Raw genomic sequence first — 10,224 nt, 5'->3', positions numbered from 1 at the left:
TAGATATAGTTCACTCTGAAAGGATTAAGAAAATTATGTTAGGGCCCCTTTAAAGAATGAGAGCCCAACTGCTTCCTCTGGAAGGTGTCTGGGCACTCCCTTAACCCTAGAACACTTTTGCTATAAAAAGTTACACCATCACTTTTGCCGGGTAATTTTTACCCAATATAAAATACCCAATAAAAAGTATTTCTCCTAAAAAACAGATCAAGATATGACAACACATGACAAATTAGAGTAGTTATCTTTGATTTCAAACTGTGCTTCATGCAACAAAGTGGGAAAAAAAGCAAAGGAAGATCCTAAGAACATGCCTGAATATGAAGGAAAAAGCAGGAATCCGAGAAGAAAACATTTCTAAAAAAATAAATAATGATACTGTACACTTGGACTTTGGTCCACTCATTCCTTGGACATGTGAGACTTTAACCAGAGACCCATGATACTCAAAAAATGCAACAAATTTAAAATAATATAAATATCATGAATCAGTGCCCTGTCTTCCCCCCCTGTCCTTCAGCGGGAGCTATCTCCAGAGTTCTAGCACTTCCTGGTTCTTCACACTACACTTCCCATCAGCCCCTGCTGTCACTCCCAGGAGTTCCTCAGCTGGTTTTCATCAGTAATCACTCCCAGCAGTATTTAGTCTGTTCACTGAGCTCTGCTCACTGTGAAGTCTTGTTTTTGCCACTCTACCTCCATTGCTGAGCGTTCTTAACCTGACCTGATCTTCTGGTTCTTCCGACCCTGCTTCGTCTGCCGCCTGCCCCGACCCTCGCCTGAATCTTGACCACCATGGTTTTCCTCTGACGCCTTCATGCTGGTGCTTGATCCCTGCCTGCCTTACCCTGATTTAGTTTTGTGGACTTTTAGCTGAGCACCTTACCTGCTGCACTAGGAACCAGCCGTCTGCCTGTGTCTGACAGTAAATACTTTTGCTCGGGTGAAGATCACCCGGCGATAGTGCTCTAGGTGTTAAGGTGCTTTCACACCAAACGCGATTCGCATAACAAATTTGCGTCCCCCTGCCCCTCTTTCGCCGCAAGGCGAATTCGCTGCTCGCCGCCTATCAAAAAAATGTGTCCCCGACACTGCGGCCACATGTGGGAGGAGCTACCAGCTCTGTCTGTGGATATCTCTCTTAGAATGAATGGAAGACACATATGATGTTGCGGAATAAGGCTTATCTTTTGTAAAGAGTTCTAAAAAAAAACATCAGTAATCATGTCTCCATGTTTGGGTTACGATTATTATTAAAAGATTACAGGGTGCTGTGTCTATATGACAGCCGGTTCCACTGTGTTTCTGTGGCTGAGCTTGTAGGCTCACTGTTTCGTATTAATCCGAGGGGGGGAGTAGAACTTTTTCTTAAATGTCTCAATAGTTACGGTGGAGGCAGTTTTTCTCTCAAACTGTGCAAAAAATCATGTGAATTCTTGTTTCCAGTCGTGTCCAGACAAAATTAAGAATGATGTTATTCCCACATATTTGCATGCAACCGAGATGTCCATTGCTGTATTTCTGCATGGATTTCAGGTTTATCCATGGTTGAATGTCAAACTCTGAAGTGGCTGGATGGCTCAGTGGGCTATGAGCAGGGTTTGCATCGCAGGAGCCCTGGGTGTGATCTCTGGTGTCAACGGATCCCCACCCAGATTGGGTCCTTAGTCAAGACCCTTGACGCTGCTGCCTAACTAGGTCCCTGTGCCCCTCAAGTACAGGGTAGTGTCAGGAAGGACATCTGGTGTAAAAATCATGGCCAAAGCACTCATGCGAAACAGTGGGTGTTGTTTCACTGTGGTGACTCTGAAAGGGAGAAGTCGAAAAGTGAAGAAGAATGTCTAACTTTAACTTATTATTATTAATAATCAGCGCTAGGATGAAAAAAAATCTGCTATCTGCAGCTATGATTGTCTACTATCTGTTATGTTTTGAACGGCCTGAAACCTGCGAACTGGCGCCTTCTGCTGGTGCAGGCGCCTGTGTCAGCTGAGAAGGTGATGGACACGTGTGAAGAAAAAGGGAGGGGCGTAAGGCGGGTCTTTCCTAAATGAAGAGGACGGATGAAGAAGGAGGGCGGGGTCTACTTTGTAGAATGTTTTATTTTTAAGTCAGTCATAACATGACATTCAATAACCCAAGTGTCAATGCAGGAGGATCTCTAAATTAACAACCGCCAAATGTAGGTAACACTTTATTTTGGCGGTCAGAAAAGCTCTTTGACTTTGACAGGTGAGTCTCTGTTCTTCATCTCTGAGGCTCAAACACAACATGATGGAGTCTGCTTCTCCTCCACTGCTGGTCACCACAAACATCCATCCCAGAGTTCATTCATACATTTAATCCTGACTTTATTGCGCTGATTTAATGGATTTAATTGTCACATTTACCACGCGCGAGATGCGTTCAGGGCCTGCGTGGAATTTCCTTATGCGCTTGCATTAAGAGCTCGCTATTGATGCATTCAGGTGTGCTGGGAATTTCAACCATTTGCTCACACTGACCTCAGCAACACAAACACTCTCATTCGGTGCTCCATTTCATTGTGACTCACAACTACAACACTGATCTGTAAGATTACACACAATTATGTAAAAATGTTGCACATATTTCTATATAAGCATATTTAATTTGCATTACATAAAAAAAAACCTTAAATAATTATTTTATTGTTCTTCACTAGTTTTAATCTTTACTGTTCTGTGATTGAAAAAAAAAAAACATTTGTGATTTGAACAAAGTCAATTTCTTTAAAAAAATTGTCAAGATATTAAAAAATGACCATATGACTAGAAATAAACTTTAGGGCTTTGATGAAAAGTTGATGCTTTTAAGTAAGAAATGCGTTCATCTAAAGGTTCAGAGAAAAGACGTATAGTTTGTTAAAATAGCATTTGTCATGTTTTATTTTTGCGAGAAAATAATTATGAACTGAAACCTTCAAAGTAAAAGGATTAACGGTTTTTAAAAAACAGAACTTTATTTGACAAATATTTGGCTAGTAAAACTCTAATATGGCTGAAAGACTTTGGATGTTATAACTAGTCATTACAAAAAGTGTACCAATCATCCACCTGTGGAGGGGCTCACCTGGGGAGTAATTCAGTATAGAACCGCCACATCGAGTGTGTGAGCTCCGCCGCGGGAACGATAGCCGTCGATCTGTCCAGAGTGTATCCCGCCTTCACCCAAAAGTAGCTGGATGAACTCTGAGAGTCTGCGGCTCGAGCGGTTAAAGGAAAAAGATAAAAGTTCAGGACAAAAATGCTTGCTTTGGGTTAACATTCTACCTGCTGATCGACTCACATGCTCAAACCGAGCTGCTGGCAGACTTTTGCGCCGCGCCAGTCGCTTAAATCGCACTGTGGGGCTTCAATTCGCCTCAGAGTGTAGGGCAGTCTGTGAGAGGGCCCCGAGTAAAGCATCAAAAACAGAGGGCAAGTTTGAGAGTTTTATTGCAGAGGAGTAAAAGTCCGGGGGTGAGGTGACGCAGAGGCTTAGAGCTTGGCTGGCAGGTAGGCTGGATGAGGGCTGAAGCTTGCCTGGCAGGCAGACTGGAGTTTAGCTGGGAGGCAGACTGGATGCAGACTGGAGTTTAGCTGGGAGGCAGACTGGATACAGACTGGAGTTCAGCTGGCAGGCAGACTGGATGCAGACTGGTTGAAGATTTTCGAGCATGGATCTCACACGTTTGGTTTTCAGGTCGAGAAGAATCTGACAGGGAAAAGCTGGAGAGGCAAGGCATAAATAGCTGACAGCACAGGTGAGGCAGATGAGCAATCAAGGCAGCTCAGCAAGGCAGGGAAAAGGAGAGGCTGAGAGGAGCTCAGACATGACACAGAGCACGCCTGAACCATTGATTTAACATTGAGGCTGGAAGAAGATAGATGGATGTTAAAAAAAGACACAAGAGCTGGAATAGTTTTCTAGTAAATAGAATTACTCAAAAACATTGTTTAATTCTCAATTGAAGTTTATGGAATTTTAGCTTTCTGGGACTAGCAGGTACTTCCTGTTTGGAATGAGAGGGGGGAGCGGCTACTCAGTCAAGTTTACACCTACAGTCTATGGTACCTATTGACACAATAATTCAATTTATACATATGATACCGGTAACATTCACCTGTTACTAAGTTTAAAATGCCAAATGTCTGATGCTCTCACAATAATATTAGCCCTCTCAAAATTACCAGTTGAAGCCTCAAAAAATGTTTAAGTGGTTGAAAAATGAACCAATTCACTACTTTGGTGTCCCCCTATCCACAGGTAGATGATTGGCTGAGGTAGCAGAGAGGAGGATGTGAGTGGAATTACAAAGGCAGCAAACTGATGACTAACATCTGCTCTTGATGTCCACTAAAAAGTCACTGTAAGACTAATTTGCTGTGGGGAGGGGTGGAATCAGTTGATGAATATAGAATATATTCAGAATCAGCACATACCACATACATCAGCAATGCTAAAGCTAAGGTCCATGATGCAATATGCTCATTAAAAATGACAGCATCTCGACCTTACATAAGAAATGACCCAACCATCACACATTAAATATGACCTGTGTTCTTTGCTTCAGCCCATATTTCTTCTCTAATTCTTTCCCTCAGTTGCCATAGCGACCCTTTCTGCACAGACATCACCTGAGCAAGGTCATAAGAGAAATGTTGAGGGTAATGTACCACCACAAAATTCTGCTTCTTTAGCACAGAGTAGCATGATAAAAATGTGAAATGACAATAGAGGCTTCTTGTCAAAATGACCTCATCAAGAGGCACAAGAAGGTGGTCATAATAAAAAGCAGTAGGAGGCACATTGAGACAGGAAGAGAGAAGATCTTAGGATTGGAAAATTGAAGTATTTTGGTGGGAGGCTTCCTATGGCGTGGCGTTCGACAGTAGCTCCTACAGGGGGGCTCACGACTCACACAGCTGTCTGCAAAGCAACTAAATGAACCTGATGCTCCATTGATAGAGCCAGGACTTAGGTCCAGAGGAGACGAATATGAACATTTTACAGTCAGATATCGGCCTTTTGGATGAATGCTTCCCACATTAGTGTCTAAACAGAGCTGGTGAAAAGAGAGGTGCCAGTCAAAGAGACAGTCTCTGAGATGCCAAACCTGAGCTTTGTCACCGTTTGTCAGATAAGGGCTTTGTGCTAAAATGTTGTGGCATTAAAATCTGACTTAATACAATTTAGGTACATTCCAGAATAGCAGTTTTGCTTGCAAATTCTATTATTACTAATAAGAATAGTTTATTTCAAATTGTGGGAATATATTTTAAAATATAAACCAAACCAACTGGCAAAATTTAAAGTTGCTTAATGTTTTGCTTATAGTTTCTGGAAAATAAAGTCCGTGACAGAAACACACACGTACAGCACTTAGAAGGGCCTTTGTTCAGTTTGGTGGTGCATTATGAGAAGGATGGTGAGAAATGACTAAAAAGGCCCATATATGCTAAGTAATGACTTGATTCTAATATGTATCTTTTTTGGAGCGTTTTTTTTGTGTGTTTTATTCTGAATTTGGAATCGAGTTCTTCTGCCTCTGCAGGGATTTCTAGTAATTAGCCCTGAGGAACCCAAAAACCATTTGCTTTTGGGTTTTTAAAGCAAGTTAGAACATTCTAGCACACTGTATGGTCAAAGTTTAAGAAAAAACAACATGTATTTATTTTCATAGAATATTATTATAACAAGAAGAACTCATTCCAAGTTCAGATCATCTTTCAGGGAGCAAAAAGTTATTGTATTTTGTTTTTACGGAAATCGGGATTCATTGTGTTTATTTTTTTAACACAGAGGAACATTTTCTGTACTAAAGTTTTCTGAACAGATTCCTGCGTAATTCAGCCTTGCTGTAGGTAAACTTCTTAATGTTCCTTTTAGAAGTTTTCTCAGTTCAGGAACATCTTCAGCAGGTCTGCAGCTACTTTTACTGAAGGAACCACAAAGCCGAACCTTTTTAGAAAAACACAACACTGCTTTCATCTGTTATTATTACCATCATGATATACACCCAGCCAACTGTTGTGTTTATACAAAGAGAAAATAGCATTTTTATCTATAGATATTACCTTATGCTTTTGACAAAGGCACATTGAGTTGCTTTAAAAAGAAACATCATGCAACATGGTTCACCCTGTAGATTTACTTAAAGAAGTATCTTAAATACCACAAGTTAAGCATTGGACTTCCACCAATGGAGCTGGATTTACTCTACAAAATCTTTATTCCTTGCCAGCAATACATTCAATGGGTCTAGCAGGAATGTTCATTCTTAGAACGCCACTAAAATGTGATCTTTGAGCTACACCTTGTGTTGCCCTCTCAGAAACCCTGTCAGGGGTGCCGGGCACACATCCACCCAGCTTGTCTGGGTCAGCAAGTGTTGCTCTCCAACAGGAAAATAACTCTGGACTCCCTTACATCCTCTCAATCACTGCTGATGGACATCTCATCCAGGATCTCCTTGTGGATTTAAGTTTGATTTCCTGTGTTGACTGAAAGGTAGGAACAGAAAAAGGACATTTCATGATTATGGTCCTCATGGGTTTGTTATTACCTGTGATCCTTTTATTTCATCCACATTCTTTTGTTCTCATACCGTTACTTTTTAAGTCATCATCTCTTCTGACTCATCTCTCTACTTTATCATCAAATGTAATGTGGATGCAATACCACTAGGGACCTTACCATGACAGCCTTCCAAGGATTTGACTTCATGCCTCTATAACTTTAGACTTCATGTTAAAGCTGACTTTTTCTTCTACAGTGTCACCTCATCTACCTGTGAAGCTGATGATCTTCATGTTACAGATGATCTATTGTGATGTATTTCTCTGGATCTCCATATTGAAACTCCCTTGAATGATCTTATTTTTAAATACAGTGATTCATTAATACAGATAGCCTTGTTTAACTAGAAAAGCTGGTCTCACTATTCATAGACATGTCTAAATCACACTTCAGTCTCCATGAGACTCCTTAATAAAATCCAAATCCAGGCAATTCTCTGCTCTCATCAGATCCAATAAAGGCAACACTAGCATCTTCTAGTGTCAAGCCTGCAAATTCCCTTCAATCTCATCTTTACTCAGACAACACATGCCATTTCATGATGCCCTTTTACAATGAAAAATACATTTTCACAAACTACTGTCCTCTGTTCCCACTTTACATTCCTTGACATCATGATTTGACGTTGAATACTTTTTTCCAGTTTTAAGTTCTTTCTAAAAATGTTGATGAATCAGGAGCAAAGCAAAATCCATTTTAGCTTTAAATACATGTATATTTACATACAAGTACATTTAGCCATGGCTGCACTTAACATATGTGTGGCCAATGCAATAACGTACATCTTGGCTGCACATATTACCTGTGGCCAACATGAACTCCCATCAGTTTTTGTTCTGGTTGTAAGTGTATACATGCTAACATCAGCCCTCTATACTGTTTGTTTTCCTAACACACTTCAGCATCTCTTTCCTCTGACTTTGATGGTTAACACAATAAAATTGTGTTATCTGTTGACAAGACAATACATTTAAATCTGATATTAATTAGCAGCGTATGAATATGCGTTCTTGTTACTTTCCTTCCTGTAAATGTAATTTTACAATCAAATGAATTAGCAACCACTTAGCATCCTCTAAGCTACTGCAGGAAAAAAAATGTCTCTTTGCATAGTGAACATCAAATGGCTTGTGTGAAACTACAACCAGCCTCCACAAAATTGCGCCATCAGTTCAGGTAGGTCTCTTTTATTCTATGAAAAGCAAATATTGGCTTTATATCTTTTCGTTCTGTCTTACTCTATGTGGTACAATAAACAGCCTTTGGGAAACATGAGCTATAGCCTTCGTTTAATGTGGTGCTTGATTGGTTAGATCTGCAGCACTGATTTGCCAGAGAAGAGAAACACCCAACCCCTATAAGTGCATTTCTTTCCAGGCTGCCGAAAGCACAGGTCTGAATTAAACATGGCTTCATATCATTTGAAAAGCAATTGGAAAGGCCGGTCGATAGATCTCTAATCTCTTTCCATCTCATCTCCATTCTACAGTTTTAGTGTCCCAGTAAAGAGCATGTGGTTCTCATCTCACTGCTCTTTAACTTGTCTAGTTGTGCTGTGCAGTGCAGCACTTCAAATGCATGAACACTTTTTGTTTTTCATTTTCTCTCATCTTGATCTGTCCCACTGTCTCCTGTTTGTTTGTTTGTTACTTTTTTCTCCAGGCAGCTGCTTTGTAGCTTTTTTTGTTCTGTGCATGTGGGTGTTTGTCATGGGATCTATGTAGAAGGAATTCAAAAAACACCGCAGACACACAGTGTCAGTAAGCCTGCATTTACCCTGTGGCATGATTGTTTCTTATACGGGGTGTTTACTGGCACAGTTGAAGGCTCTACCTGACTCACTAAATCAGTAAACCACACCCCCTCTGGCCTTTCCTTTTATATCAAAGATGGAATGAATAAACCTAATACCCAGGTGTATGTCGTTAAATGGTACAAGCTTATATACTTAATGTATCCAAAGCTTACCTTATAAACAAATAACTGAACTAGTCGGTGATTTTTCCTTTTAAATGATATTCCTTTTTTTTGCCTTTATAACACAACTCAGGATTTTTGTTTATCTTTCGGCACATCCATTCAGAGGTCGCCACAGCGAATCAGCTTTGTCCTTTTTGCACAGGTGGTTTGACAAGGGTTTTTACACCAGATGCCCCTCCTGACACAACACAGGAAGCTTAACGCGTGCCCTGGGAAGTGACCCCAAGTTTTCGGCATGCTAGTCCTACGCCCAGCCAACTTCCAACACAGCCAGAGATAAAGAGACAGAGAAGGAAACAAAAAATATTAGCTTCATACTCTGTAAGTATGTATATGGATGATTTCTGTCAAGTATAAACGATATCCAAATTGACAATTAGACACATTAGAAGTTTCTCTTAGAACTCTGAGCAATAATGGTGAAATCCCATCAAGTCCGTGGCCTTATTGCAAAGTGTCCAACCCTTAGACTTGAAAGGTTGTGAGTTCAAATCCATGGCCGAGTCATACCAAAGACTTTAAAATTGCAACCCAGTTCCTCCCAGTCTGACACTCAGCATTAAGGAATTGGATTGAGGGATTAACCAACACATCAGCTCACCGCTCCCCCAGGGAATGGGTCAAATGTGGAACCGATTCCACACACCCAGATGTGACGGGTTAATGGGGATTTAACTTTTGATTTGTCAGAAATTCAAGTGGAAGAGCTTAAAAAAACTGCACTTCAAAAAGATGCAGCACCCCTTCCTATAATGTAAATGGAGGCATCTCAGTGAAATACAGTGTCATTATACGATTGATCTATTTTTAGTTTCTTAATTAAAGTTTTTTAAATCAACTGATATACTATATGCCAAATGTAGCACTTTAAATATTGTTACTGTTATTATGACAGAAATGAATGTCAGAGATTTGACACTGAAGTCTAGTCAGTCTATAATTCTAATCATAGACCAATATTTGGGCCACAGTAAAGGTCTCTGGTTTATTTACTTTCCTATTAGAAAGTAGAGGTGGGATCTGAGTATCAGTAGTATTGATACCAAAGGTGGGATCTGAGTATCAGTAGTATTGATACCAAGGGGTGAGATGAATGAATGAAATGGTTCATTTCAAGCAATCAGGAATAATACATGAAATAACATATCCCATAATGAATCACAAGTAGATCGCTTGAAAGGAAGTGGAAGGAAGTGAACTTATATAATCCCATCCCGGCTATACCTTACCATTTTCTTTACATGAATTATCAATATTGGGTTCAGGACTTAATATTAAATATTTATACAATAATAGATTCAGGTTATAAATGATCATTAATAGATAGCGGGATGAGATTGATCCCTTTGTTGCAGTTTTTTCTCCAGTACAGTAAAGAGCTTGAATTTACTTATGGAGTTTGTGCAATATGTTGCTGGGGTCACCTGTGGCGGGGTGACCATTCACGGGCATCTTGAAGGGAAATTAGTCAGAGAGGACATGTGAGATAATAAAAGAGAGCACAAGAGTTCACAAAAGTCAGAAAGAAAACGGTCACGTCGTCATCCATGACTGTAGTCATGGTAGATTGGTCAAAGTTGCAGTAAAGTTGCGATGAAAATAAAACGTTGCAGGGTGAGCATCAAATCACAGGGTTTTGATTGGATTTGCGTTAATAGTGCAAAC

The sequence above is a fragment of the Oryzias melastigma genome, linkage group LG16 (assembly GCF_002922805.2).
Source record: "Oryzias melastigma strain HK-1 linkage group LG16, ASM292280v2, whole genome shotgun sequence".
Lineage (NCBI taxonomy): Eukaryota > Metazoa > Chordata > Actinopteri > Beloniformes > Adrianichthyidae > Oryzias > Oryzias melastigma.
This window is presented reverse-complemented; position numbering follows the sequence as displayed.